Raw genomic sequence first — 14,237 nt, forward strand, 5'->3', positions numbered from 1 at the left:
CCTTCTCCCTTTTTTCTTGTGTTCTTGTTTGTTCCCATAATGCACCCCTCATCTTCCTTCTAGTTACAGTGAAAGAGAGGAGCAACAGGCCGCATGTTGCCCTGTTAGTTATGGACTCTAGTTAGAAATAAGCCTGTCTCTCAGTCGTTTACCAAGTTTGTGGTTTCTGAATAAACTCACTTTGTTTAGTCCTTAATCAGACTCAGGATCATTCTTAAGAAAAACTCCATTTCCTTCAGATAGTGACATTAGTACTCACCTCTTCAGAGTGTGGAACCTGTTGAAGATCAGACTCAGTCCCTCGCAGCCAATAATAATGTCTCCAACAGAAGCATATTTGGACCTCCACAACATAAAAAATACCGATTATTTAACTTACAGTTACTTGATAATGAAGAATGGGAAAATTAAGACATTGCAAGATCTACAGGAGATGGGCATGAAAATTTCATGATTTACATACTGTCAAATTGTAGACAGATTGAAGTCAGACTGTTACCCTGGCGGGCAACCAAGAAAACTGACAGAATTTTAACAAATACTATCTAAAACCAAAGATCATCTACTGACAAATATATATAAACTTCTTTTAAAGTGTGACACCGAAACTGAACAAGTGAAGACTTGCATGATCAAATGTATGCAGAACTTTGGGGAGATGATTCCGATGAAACAGTGGGAAACACTATGGACAACGGGGACTAAGTTTACTTCCTCACAGAACATTAAAGAGAACTGGTACAAGATGTTTTTTCAGATGGTATCTATCACCTAAGGAACTTAAGAAGATGTACAGTTTGTCTCAAGCCAAATGTTGGAAATGTTCAGACTCGGAAGGGACCTTCTATCATCAATGGTGGACTTGCCACAAAAGTCACAAATACTGGCGAATGATGCATTCAGAACTTCAGAAATTGTTTTGGGAGAATTACGATCTGGATCCCATGTACATGTTGCTAGGAATGTTTCCCTCACAATTAAATTCCACACATAAAGAGCTTTACCAATACGCAGTCTCTGCTGCCAGAATTGTGTATGTTAAATAGTGGAAATCCAATACAATTCCTGAAATCACAGAGTGGATTGATAAACTATTTGTTTTTGCTTTGATGGCTAAGTTAACACAATTGGTGAATCAGAAACCAGCTGAAGAGTTCGAGCAGAAATGGCAACCTTTTTATGATTATTATTCAAATAGCACATAAACATTTTTTTCTCTTAGAACACTTGATGGTATCAGTTACGATAGTATGTAATGAAGTATAAAGTATAAAGTATGCTTAGACTACCTGAAAGAGTTATAAGGTGTTTTAATGATATTGAACAAGATTTGAAGCTTGTATGACTAATTTTATATGATCATTATTCAAATAGTATATAATATTGAAGTATTAAGAGTGTGATAGATTTAAGATATCTGAAAGAGCTGTAAGGCAGGTCATAGAATAAGAATCGAATGTTTGATAAATTTGCTGCCTTCCTTTGGTATTATCGCTTTGATTAAGGCTCGGAAGCGACAATCTGTTCAAATGTGGGTTCCCCCCCCCTTTCCCTCCCTCTTTTCTTTTTCTGTATCCTTATATTTTATAATAAAAAAGAACACATTTTGGGGTTTTGGATCAGGACAGGATCCATAGCCATATTTCCATATAAGGAAAATATATCTAAGGGTTATAGAGTGATTCCTAAGAGTTTAATGGGAGATAGCTCTTGTGAAATGATGATCCCAGACCAGTTTAAAAGAGAAACTGGGGAAGTGTGTTAATTTTCCTAACTCCTACAAGAAAAGAACCACTATGTAAAGGAAAGAAACTTAAGTTTAAGAGGGAAACCAGAGACTGCAAGAGAAAGCCCTCTCAGTAGAAAATATTCAAGCACTGGTATGTGAACCACCTTGATACATCTGGAAGTACAATATATCACTTGAACTTAACCATCTCAATCTGCTCAGTTCTGTTTTTCTGTTACAGTCTACATTACCTGTTATTGAAGATTTGCTAACCTGATTTTTGAATCCCACAAAAAGAGACAAATAAAACTTTTTTGCGATTGTGTTTCAAAAAGCCTCTAGAGTGCCAATTATTTCTGATCATTTTATTATTCAAAATAACCCTCTCTATCACAAGGGCAAAGAAGACAGAGGCAGATCTCCAAGGCAGACAGGTAGCTATGTAACCAGGACTGCTTTGCAAGGAGTTTTAGGCATTCTATAGCCGTCGCTTCTTCTTCTTTTTTCATGTTCCATTGTACAGTCTAGTTAAACAAGATCTTTCAACTTAAAGAGATTCAACAGTCAACCTCAGAACTTATGTATTTATAATGACAGACACAGGTCTGTGTTGTTTGCACCACTGGAGACAAAACAAATCTATCTTGCAAGGTTGCCTAATGGCAGTAGCCACTGCAAGTAAGAGTTTTACAGTTTCTTTTGTTCATAAATTTTGCTTTATTTTACATATGGCTACACATGACTAAGTTCAGTATTTTCAAACACAACAGCAGATAAACATATTTCCTGTATTGATTGTTTTGTATTAAATTTCTTTGTTACTTGGGGATATTAAATATCTAGACAACAAATGCTTTGGACATGTAGATCAGACAGATACAGGTCAGAGGTGGAAAAAACAGACCTGAAAACTCAGGGACCAATCCCTGGCAACATCTTACTTACAAAATATGTAAATGAACAATTAAAATAATTCTTTGAACCTGTGGACCCACAAACAATGTAAAACACCGATGATACCATATAATTCTTTACTAGAGGAACTATTTCTTTAACTTTGCTTTTAGTTTTGAAAGTATGCTTTAAAACTTTCATTCCCAGTTTGCAGAAATGCACGTACAGAGCAGAAAAAGAATTTGAAAAGGAATCCAAATATGGAGATATTGAAAAATATCGGATAAGATGAACTATGACAGAATATTTTGAGTGGCCAAGTAGCAGCAGGGTTTCAACTTTAAAAACAGCAGGAACTTGTTCTTTCCAGACATGAGTGACATATTGCAAGCAAAATGGGGGATGAAGTGGGATGTTAACTGATAAATGTATGCTTTCAGTTTATTAATGACCTAATTTGGGAATTTTGGGAATTCTTTGGGTGACTTCTAAGGGTTCATGTTTGGAAAGTTATTTCTGTAAACAGAATGAATAAGGAATTATAAAGTTAAAGAATTTGAAAAGGATAAGAATCAAACTGTGCAATCCTGAAGGGGGGGCAAATGCTTTTACATTGGTGTCCATGCCACTTGTGCCATGCAAACTGACACAGACGCTGGACCGTGGCGGCAGTGCGGCCCTGAGTCACCGGCGCAGACTCCCACCAGCATTCTCCCAGTACAAGTCTCCGCATTGGCATCCCGGGAAGCATCCCCAGGGGTATTCTGGGGAACAGAGCTGCAATTAGGCAGCCCATTCGTGCTGGGAACAACCCCTAACACAACAGCATTGCTGCGCCACCATTTTTGGTGGTGCAGCATCGCTGTTTGCAATGGGGCCTTTCCCCCCAGTTTAGGGGTGTTGTTGTTTTTTTGGTTTTTATTTTAAACAGCCTCCCCCCCACCAGCAGCCAGGAAATCTCTGTGGAGGTGCTGCAGCCTTGCCACGGCTGTGCCATCCCCTGCCACTGTGACTCCCAAGATTGCACTGAAAATGTTAGCAGCACAAAGATTATATTGCTACAAGTGTGACATCAGAGTTGCTGTCTCCATCTTGGTTTTAAGTCATGTGAGAACTCACACAAATCTCTCCTGAAATTTAAAAAGCTTATATCTTAGAATCATAGACTTGGAAGGGATCACCAGGGTCATCTAGTCCAACCCCTGCACAATGCTGGAAATTCACAACTACCTCCCCCACACACCCCCAGTGTTCCCTACTCCATGCCCAGAAGATGACCAAGATGCCCTCCCTCTCATGATCTGCCTAAGTTCACAGAATCAGCATTGCTGACAGATGGCCATCTAGCCTCTGCTTAAAAACCTCCAGGGTAGGAGAGCTCACCACCTCCCGAGGAAGCCTGTTCCACTGAGGAACTGCTCTAACTGTTGGAAAGTTCTTCCTAATGTTTAGTTTAAAACTCTCTTGATTTAATTTCAACCCGTTGGTTCTGGTCTGACCTTGGGAGGGGTTTGCACAAGGATGTGGTGCAGGATTCACAATAGATCATATGAAAGAAGGGATATAGAAGCTGTGGGCTCTGTGGTCTCAAATGGCAGCTAGAGGCTGGAAAGAACATGATGTATCTAGATTTGTGAGTGAAGTACACTAGGAAATGACTTAAACAAGATCATTAGTTGAAGCTTTTGCACCAGACTTGGGAACACTGGTTATTAATCTGGGTGTTTTTTGTTTTTGTTTTGTTTTTTGCCATCAAATCATAACTGATTTACGACGACCTCATGGGATTTTCAAGGCAAGAGACGCTCAGAGGTGCCTGCCTCCACGTCACAACCCTGGTATTCCTTGGAGGTTTCCCATGCATAATACTTGCCAGGGTTGAGGCTGAGAGTGACTGGCCCAAGGTCACCCAGCAAGTTTCCATGGCAGAGTGGGAATTCAAACCTGGGTTTCCCAGATTTTAGTCCAACACTTTAACCTGTATACCACACTGGCTCTCGGCTATCAGTAGGCGCTCTAAAAACACAACTTGCCAGTGCCTGTGATTTTTCTATGATTTTATGTGGTGTGATTAAATCTCATTGTCTTCAGATATGACTTCCTTTTATTCATTCAATTTTGTTCATTCATGAAAAATGTCCTTTGTGCTTCTGAACTGAAACTTTTGGGGTTAGTTTGGAATGTTCTGTTGGTCAGTTGTTGAAAGTCAGTATATGAGAAATTTAAGAACTTAAGATCTGCCTTGCTAGAGGAAACCAAAGTCCAGCTTATCAAGCATTCTGTTTCCAACAGCAGCCAGCCAGATGCTTTTGGAAGCTTACAAACCTGCATGTTACAATAATGTATTGGTGGAGAAGACTACTACCCAAATTAATGCTGCTATGCCTATGTAGCTGCTTATAGAATTGGGCTGGCTCCCAATCCTAAATATCTAAACCTTATACTGATGACCAAACTAGACATGGCTAGAACCTTGTGGTGAATATGTTTGGCAGGCGAACATACCATTTTTGACAGCCATGATCCATTGTGAATCAAGCCTCAGATCAGCTTATCTCACCTTCTGACTCAAACACTGTGCCAAGCACCTTTGTGGCTGTACAGTGGCTTTGGTGGTGGCGTTTAATTTCCTTCTGTCTTGTAGCTTCTTTTAAACATGTGCAGTAAGTGAAATCAGTTTTTCCCAATGGTTGGATCAGGTAATTAAATGCATAGAAGCATGTGGAAAACTATGATTCCCATGAGGTTGTGTGGTCATGCACATATGCAAACTGCTGCAGATCTATACAAATGGCGAGGAGGATTTTATCACCCATTTGCCCTGGAGAAATGTGTGATAGGTTAGTATTAGCTTCTAGTCTCCTTTTTGCAGCAGTGGAGATTCAAAAAAGGAGAAGTGTGTCATTTGAGCTTGCAGCTCCTTTATCTTTCTCTGGTGACTTCACAGAAAGAATGTATGAAGGCTACTGGGAATATTTAATAGCCGTCTCAGCTCCTGTAATGGGAAGAAGTTAATTCAGTCAAGGCTCAGAATATGATAAAGCTACATAAAAAGAGGAGAAAAACTGATTAGCCACAGACTCATAATCTTTTAAAATTTAGAAATAAATCCCATGCCAGGTAGAAGTCAGTCCCATCTGTAAGAAGCCATTGCATAAAATGTTCATGCATGTTTAATTTAGCAGCTGGCCCTTTTCTTTTGGGAGAAAACAAAGAATTAAAACTCTATAATTTGAGGTAATATTTTTATTGGTCCATATAGGATTTTCTTCTGTATGTAAAAGGAAGGTCATGTTTCTCTTTTATGTTAACTTACAATGTCTTCTGATTGAGATGCCATGTGATATGTCATATGACTTTAACAGATGCAGACCTTTTTTCTTTCTTAAAACAATCAGAATTAGATATATAGCGGTGTAATTCAATATGGCGGTTTCCAAATGCATATTGTCTGTTACGCTGCTTAAAATTTGGCACCTTAGACCACGTTTTGTTTCCTAAAAAACTGTACAGTTTTTTATATATTTTCACTAGTTACCTCAATTACTTTTGCTTTGCTGATCCACCAAAGCAATAAGATGTTCCTTATGTAGCTGATTTGAACTGGTGTCTTTGAAATGCCAATTGAGAAGCATTAGGAGGAGGGTGGAATAACAGAAGGAAAATGGGAAGAAGGAAGAATAGAAGGACAGCAGACGCTGTGATTTATTTAAACTTCTGAAAGATTTTTCTTATAAATGAAGAAGTGGAGAAAGAAATCATGAGAGTGAAGAAAGAATATGAGAATGGTCGTGCTGAGTCAGACACTGTGTTCTCTCATTTTATATTTTGTACAGCAGTCTGGGTACCCAACTGCAAAACACACATGCCTCATGTCACTTGAATATGATGCAAAATGACATATTCAAATGGCTGTGTTTCTGGTGAAATAAATAGACAAAAAAGACTGAGAATGGACAGGGGCACTGCAGACTATTGGCTGTTGAAGCTCAGTACTGATTGATGTGTTTTTTTAATAGTGTCGGGAACATTTCTGCAATAAAAGTACCCATGTTTTTTTCTCTATTGCAGTGGTGCAATACAGAAGAATTAAATTCCCCCAGTCCCTGAAGCTGTGGCCCCATTGCACATTGTGCTCCACCATACCTGTGTTTTGCAGCTAAATCATAGATTTAAATTGTAGATCCCCTATGTCCTGTGTAGTCTGGTCCTAATTCAGCTGGTCAAATATTAGCAGGCACTAATATTCCAATATGGTACCATTTGGTACAATTGTAGTGTGTAAACGGACTGCGAAATGTTCATTTGTGGATTGCTAGGGAGATCATCTCTAGATTTATTTTACATTAAATTACTTGTAAGTGGCCCCTTGGCAGTATTAATTTGATTAATTTGCAGTTCTCCTATTCCTTATTTTTAAACCGCATTGTTTTATTTCATACTATGAATTATTCCAATGTGACTGAACAAAATAATTGATCTGGATTCTGGAGGATAAAATCTGTAGGTTAAATTACATAACTTGTTTTAATTACATAATTATAGTCTTTAAGGTGGGGGGGTGAAAGGTTACTGTTAGATGTTGAAGTCATGACGAGGAACGCAAAAATAAGCCATGTGTTTAAATCTGGGTTTCTCTGGATTTTTATACAAGACGTTCAGTGAGATCTATCCTTGACCTTGGACATTGGGTGATTATAGCAAATAATATAGTGCTGTTATGGTTTTTAGAATCAGAGACACCTTTGTAAATCACTAAGTGCACTTTAGTAAAGACTTTATTTAGATTTAGCACACTATGTAGGCAATCAGTGGTGGGAACCTAACTGACAGCAATTTAACATGATTAGGTAAGGTAATTACATAATTACCAGTAGTGTTTATAAATGCATAAGGATATTTTTATTGGAGGAAAAAAACTAATTGCTTTCTTACTAAGAAGAAAACTAAATAAACAAATTTGTTGTCACAGGTTAAGAGGACGTTCTTTGCTCCTTTATGAAATGTGTTCTTGTGCAGTGAAGTGTTTGTTTTTCTATGTAGTCTTTTTCTACTTTGTGTGAAAGTTGTGCAATATAGTCTTTTTAACTTGGAGCATATCTGTAATATCAGGTGGCTATTTTATACACTAAAGGCTACAGAGAACCCAATTACTTTGGCCTTTTTAAGAATCCAGGGGAAATTGCTGTTAAATTTTGAATTATGGTTTGAATGTATTTAAACAAGTTATTAGCACTCTTCACTGTGACTTTTGTTTCCTTCTGAACAAGGTGTGCCTTTTGTGATGTCAAGGTCCATTGCTTGTGCAAGTGAATGGAAATACTTTCATTAATTTCAGGGGGGTTTGCATCTGATTCCTTTGCACATTTAATGTTGTAGGACATAAAGTGATGCAAGCAGAAAAAGAAAGTAACTACCAAAAACAGGTACATCCTAGCTTTTTAGTGGTTTCAAAGAGCTGAATCATAAATGCAATAAACGTTTAAGAAATAGTGCCCAAATAGAACTGCAGAATGAATGAAAGGAAGCCCTGTCAATTAAATAGACATAATACTTGTTATAATATCACAATTTTCCCACTGTCCACAGGATTTATTTAGTTTCTTTTCCAGGTAAAATGTTACATGTTTGCTTTATTTCTTTTGACTAGATGATCCAGTCACTGTTGGAGGCACATTGCCACGGCACAATCTCATGCTGTACATTGATCACCTGTCCAACCTTTGCCTAGAGTGCAATCCCCAGTTCCTTCAAGAGATCCAACTTTACCTGTCTATAAAGAAGAAGAGGAGGGAGACATCTGGGATAACCAAGCATCAGAGCATTAACACCAGAGCAGGTTACTTTACAATGTATAATAATGTCATCCCAAATTTCCTATCCCATTTCTCTAAATGATGCTTTCTCCGCAGGTGACATACATTTGCCTAATATTAAAGTAATGTTTTAAGAAGCCCCTAACATTGACACCAAATCAGGAGTAGTAGTAAACACTCCAGAAGATAGAGATAGGATTCAATGAGATCTGAACACATTTGAAAAGTGGGTGGATGTCAACAAGATGCAGTGCAACAAGGATAAATGCAGGGTTCTACATCTGGGTAACAAAAATGAAAAGCACACATACTGGTCGGGAGGTACACTTGTAAGTAGCATTGTGTGTGAACAAGATCTTGCAGTACAGGACTGTAAGCTAATTATGAGCAGCCAGTGTGTTGCAGCGGCAAAAAAAGGTTAATGCTGTCTTGTAGTGTATCAACAGAGGCATAACATCCAAATCACAAGATGTTATAGTCCCATTGTACACCACATTGATTGGTACTGTGTGCAGTTGTGAAGGCCTCACTTCAGAAAAGATGGGGACAAAAGATGTGGACAAGATGGAGCAGGTACAGAAGAGAATCATAGAGTTGGAAGGGACCACCAGGGTCATCAAGTCCAACCCCCTGCACAATGCAGGAAGTTCACAACTACCCCCACACCCCCAGTGACCCCCTACTCCATGCCCAGAAGATGGCCAAGATGCCCTCCCTCTCATGACCTGACTAAGGTTATAGAATCAGCATTGCTGACAGATGGCCATCTAGCCTCTGCTTAAAAACCTCCAGGGAAGAAGAGCTTACCACCTCCCTAGGAAGCCTGTTCCCAAGGAAGCAACGAGGATGATCAGGGGCTTGGAGAACAAACTCTATGAGGAAAGGCTGAGGGACTTGGAAATATTCTGTCTGGAGAAAAGGAGGTTGAGGTGAGACATTCATCATGATTGGTCTCTTTAAGTATTTGAAGGGCTATCACTTAGAGGAGGGCAGGGAGCTGTTCCTGTTGGCAGCAGAGGAAAGGTACTAGCTGGATATTAGGGTTGTTGTTGTTTTTTACAGTAAGAGTAGTTCAGCAGTGGAGTTGGCTGCCAAGAAAGGTGGTAAGCTCCCCCCTCAATGGCAGTCTTCAAGCAGTGGCTGGATGAACACTTGTCAGGGATGCTTTAGGCTGATCCTGCATTGAGCAGGGGGTTGGACTAGATGACCTGTATGGCACCTTCCAACTCTATGATTCTATGGTGATGGTTAATAACTCTCAGGAGCCTTAGTTACATTTTTCTCACTTGCTGTAGTTATGGATAATGTACCTTCCTAGGCCATTTCCTTCTCTATTATTAACTGAGAGCATTGAGAGCTGCAGAGTGTACATGGTTTTACTTACTGCCTTAAGGACTGCCTCCTAGGAGTCTAGCACGGCCCACACACAATCCTGAAATGTGTCCAGCCTTTCGTCTGAGGAGAATGTGAACCAGTGACCTTGTGCGCCTCAGGCGAGAGGGTTGCCTACTGAGCCACTGATACCCATGCCATCAATAAGTTCTAAATGCCAGCTGCAGACTTCAGAGAGATAATGATTTCAGTGTGTAACACTGTTTGTTGTGGACTCCACAGTTCACAGATGGTGTGACAGAATAAATGTGCTGATGTTATATATAACTTTGTCTTGACATACCATTTCTATACCTGCAAAATTGTTAATATACTTAAAGGGATACTTTCAGATAGATTAAGCTTTCAGAGAGTTTATACTAAAAGAATTGCCAAATCCAAAATTGTCCATAGAAATGACTGAATTTTTTTTTTAAAATGTAAACACTCTTTTGTTTGGACTTACGGTAAATCCCAGGATTTGCAACGGAAGTCACAATGTTGTATTAAGTTGAATGGGAAATAAAAACTGAAAATGGAAGTAAGTGAGAATGTGAAGTTAAACTAACAGAAAACAATGTCAAAATGGCAAGTTTATTTTTATTCTAATCTCTACGATGTTGAGGGAAACTTTTTTTAAAAAAACAAGTGAATTAGGTGATCTTATTAAAAAGGGACATTACATATTAGCAACCTCATGTTTGATGGTGGTTGCTTTTCCTAAGGTATTTTAATAAAATATTGCTAAGCTTTCTCTTGCACTTTTCATATATAAATAATAATTTCAGTTTATAGTACTTCTTACTTAACAAAATAATATGTTAACAAATTTAAGTAACCACCTTTATTTTATTTATTTTACAAAATGTATATCCTGTCTTTCTGCCCTCATAAGAGTCACTATTTAGTACAGGGGTCCTCAAACTTTTTAAACAGGGGGCCAGTTCACTGTCCCTCAAACACTGTTGGGGGCCGGACTGTTTCGGGGGAGGAGGCGGCGGCGCGAGGGGGCTCTCCGGAAAAGCATCCTCCTTACAAGCCCTGTCATTCCCCCTGTAGTGGTTAAGAGTGGTGGTTGGGAGCGGGAACTCTAGAGAACCGGGTTTGATTCCCCACTCCTCCACGTGAGAAGCGGAGGCTAATCTGGTGAACCTGGTTGGTTTCCCCACCCCTACTCACGAAGCCAGCTGGCTGACCTTGGGCAAGTTACAGCTCTGTTAGCGCTCTCTCAGCCTCACCTGCCTCACAGGGAGTCTGTTGTGGGAGGGTATGGGAAGGGGATTGTAAGGCAATTTGAGTCTCCCTTTAGTGGTAGAGAAAGTTGGCATGTAAAAACCAAGGCCATTTATTCATGGAAGGGTTTGCCTTGGATTTGCCGCTCTCCAGATGCACATTTTCCCCATCCGAATTCTCCAAACTCTCCCCTGGGGTGGGGGGGTGGGAATTTACTTTTGAGTTCTGAGAATTCGGATGAGGAAAATGTGCATCTGGAGAGCGGCAAATCCAAGGCAAAACCTCCTGTGCATAAATGGCCACAAGTCTTTTTCTTCTCCCTGGAGATATGCCCAGCCCCCCCCAAGGGGCCCCTACAATTACCTCCAGGCCACAAGGATACCCCCAGGAGGAGAGAGAGCCCCGAGCCGTGAGAACGCTGCCAACTGTGGCCAAAACAGGAACGCCAGGACAGGAAGGGGGCGACTGGGCGGCACGCGAGGCAGCAAGACACCTCGCGCACCCAGGAAAGGAGGTTTTGGGCCTGGGAGGGGGAAGGGGGCAACCGGGCGACACGCGAAGCAGCAAGATGCCTTGTGTGCCCAAGAAAGAGGTTTTGGGCTGGAGAGGGAGCAGGGAAGGGGGCGACTGGGGCGGGAGGGAGGCTTCCAGTTGTGCGTACACAGCCAGGAAGCCCAGAAAAGCTCTGGGGAGGGGGGCAAGGGGGGACTGGCTTCCTTGGTCCCCGGGCCGGACAAAAGCCCTCCGGGGGCCGGATCCGGCCTTCGGGCCTTAGTTTGAGGACCCCTGATTTAGTACATCTCTGGGTAATCCATCCATAATATTTTTTAGCTCACAGTCCTGTACACAGGCTGCATCCCATTGACTTTGCATGATGTGTGCAGAATGCCAGCCTCGTATTGCAATCCTGCAAAAGTTATTTGTAACACATTCCCAGGATAGTTGAAACTAATAAGCCCCACCATTTTCACTAGGGCTTAGTAACTATTTCCTGTAATAGAGTTAGGTGGTTAAACAGGAAATGAATTATCAGCTACACATTAGCAACATTTGTTTAATCCATATAATAATTTTACATTTGTAAAGTGGATGAAGAGGTTAGTGAAACAAACGAACATCAAAGCAATCATAACATCTTCATATGAACTTAGGGGAATTTAGGTACACCACTGAATTAGTTTTTTTTGCTATAGAAAGTATTGATCAGTTGATGTAATATAATTTCAGACTTCATCGTATAGTTGATCATTTGCACATATGATAAATAGGACCACTTTAGAATGCTATGTGGTGTTCAACCCAGCACATATCTGGTGAGAAGTTGTGACCAATTCTAGTGCTCTGGCACATGGGTTTGTATGATCCACATAAGCAGAGTCGATTATCTCCTCTTGTGCAGTTGCACTTGGGGAAGGGGAGATTCTGTAGCTCAAGGGAAGTTTTTGAAACATGTTTGACATAACTCAGATTAGTGAAACTGCTCATCTGACGTAGCAGTTTAAATGTTAAAATGAAAGTGAAGATATAGAAATACAACATTAAAATAGAAATATATTTCTACCATCATGACTTGTTAAATAGCTTCAATGTTCTTAACAGAACATTTTACATAACCGTCGGTAGTCACAATTAACACTACTCATACATCTCCCTTATGTACAGTATACTAGTATTCATTTTAACAACAGTTCACAATGAAGAGGCTGACTAAAAAAAATCCCTATGGTGCAATGTACATTTTCTTACCTTAGTGCTTCCTATAGTTGTTATGGACTGATATGCATACTGGAAGCATGGAAAGGTTGATAAGCAAAGGCACAATTGGAAGTACAAACCATTGATAGAATTATATACCTTAACTATGTCAGTCACAGCTTTTCTAAATATGGAGTTGTTCACAGTGTCAATAACAAATGTAGCAGTTAAGCTCAGGCTTAGTTCACATCATTTCTGAGCTTGGCCCTGGCTGGGAAAGGGTGGGATGTAAGTCTAATAAAATTAATAAATAAGTTTCTATGTGTAGGTTTCCTCTCAGATGATCTACAAAGATACCATTTGCAATGTAATTGTGACATGTTCGTTTTTCCACTAGAAAACAGCTGGAATCTATTATGAATTTTGAATGGACTTGCAAACAGTAACAGATGTTGCCTTCAAGGTGGGGGGAGGGATATTTCTTTCAGTATACTTACCTGCATGAGAAACCACCATCACTTCTGTCGTTACGCCCTTTCCTCTGACCAATGTCCCTGCCAATCCAAAAGAAGGATTCTAGTATTTGTGGCCTACTTATTGCATAATAAAGAAGGGAGTAAGACATGCCTCTTTTTAAAACATGAAACCAGTTGTGGCTGTGTGCAAACCTATCTAGGCCTCTGTCCCATGTAGATGAGCAAAAATGTTTTGACTGTCAACTGGCAGAGGTTTTTGGACTACACTTTTAAATCCAGCATGATTCCACAAACAGTGGTTAGTTTGGATCTGGGAGACCTAGGTTTTAATTCCCACTCAGCTATGAGACCTTAAACATGTCACTCTTTTTCAACATAAGCAACTCACAGGATTGTTGAGAGGATTAAAAACATGGCTCTGAGATTCTTGGAGAAAGAAGAGGATATAACTATAACAAATAAACTTACCTTTACCAGTGCGGTACATTTTCTAATTTGCAAATACTGATCCCACCACAATGACTGGTTCATAGATACCTTTCTTGAGAATGCAGCACCCCTTGGTGATACACTGACCTTGAGCACTGGATCAGCTGTCCTGCTCAAAAAATTGAGATGTCATTCTGAATTTAGCAACTTGTCAATGACTGATGGCTGAGGATTTGAACAAGCACTCCAGAGCCGGCCTAATAACTTTAACCAGCCTGTCAAAGAACTTTAATCCGGTCATATGGGAACACAGACTGTGTAGCAGCCACTTGTGAAACATGAAACTACAAGAGCAGCTGAATAAATTTCTAAGACTTTTGAATGTTCTATGCCTCATCTAAACAAAAATCGGATAATGTAGAACAAAAATGAATATCAATTAATTTTGTTCTCATTCATTTTAGTAGCTGTGAAGACTTACATTTTCTTACAGTTGGTGGCTTAACAAAGTATTAGCCAAGGGTGGTTGTTGTTTTTCACACGATGATATATATTTAGACCCATATGTAGTCTATTCCTTCTCACTCATTAAGG

The 14,237-nt window shown here is 39.9% G+C and overlaps 1 protein-coding gene across 10 annotated transcripts in view; it reads left to right on the forward strand.

The window, feature by feature from the left end:
- Nucleotides 1–14,237, forward strand: part of ERC2 (ELKS/RAB6-interacting/CAST family member 2) — a 677,274-nt gene that overhangs the window by 577,968 nt on the left and 85,069 nt on the right. For all 10 annotated transcript variants that reach the window (XM_056860395.1, XM_056860344.1, XM_056860332.1 and 7 more), the window contains one exon: nucleotides 8,274–8,462. The gene's annotated coding sequence lies outside the window, so the exon portion shown is untranslated. The remainder of the gene's footprint in view (nucleotides 1–8,273; nucleotides 8,463–14,237) is intronic.

This window comes from Euleptes europaea, chromosome 1 (assembly GCF_029931775.1).
Source record: "Euleptes europaea isolate rEulEur1 chromosome 1, rEulEur1.hap1, whole genome shotgun sequence".
Taxonomy (NCBI): Eukaryota; Metazoa; Chordata; class Lepidosauria; order Squamata; family Sphaerodactylidae; genus Euleptes; species Euleptes europaea.